The sequence below is a fragment of the Crocodylus porosus genome, unplaced genomic scaffold, assembly GCF_001723895.1.
Source record: "Crocodylus porosus isolate Cpor-Errol unplaced genomic scaffold, CroPor_comp1, whole genome shotgun sequence".
Taxonomy (NCBI): Eukaryota; Metazoa; Chordata; order Crocodylia; family Crocodylidae; genus Crocodylus; species Crocodylus porosus.
Genome location: NW_017728886.1, coordinates 177,227,516 through 177,227,785, shown reverse-complemented (window position 1 = coordinate 177,227,785; position 270 = coordinate 177,227,516).

The following is a 270-nucleotide window of genomic DNA, read 5'->3' as shown; positions in this document are numbered from 1 at the left end:
TAAAAAGGAAGCAGCCTTCTGTCCCTTTATGAAGGAAAAAATTTCCTTCAGTGCTTAGCTAGGATAGTCTCCCAGCCCTTGGCTATAACTTAGTGAACTCCCCGAGCCTCACTGGGGATCCATATGCAGCCTTGTAGTCCCTTCAGCAACTGTGCTGCCAGGGAGAGACTAGCTTGCCAACTCAGCCTCTGGGCTTATATCTTCCTAGGGCTCTGCTCCCTTCTGGTCAGCAGTGTGTTCTCTTCTAGGTTGGTGGACCTCCTCCAGCGG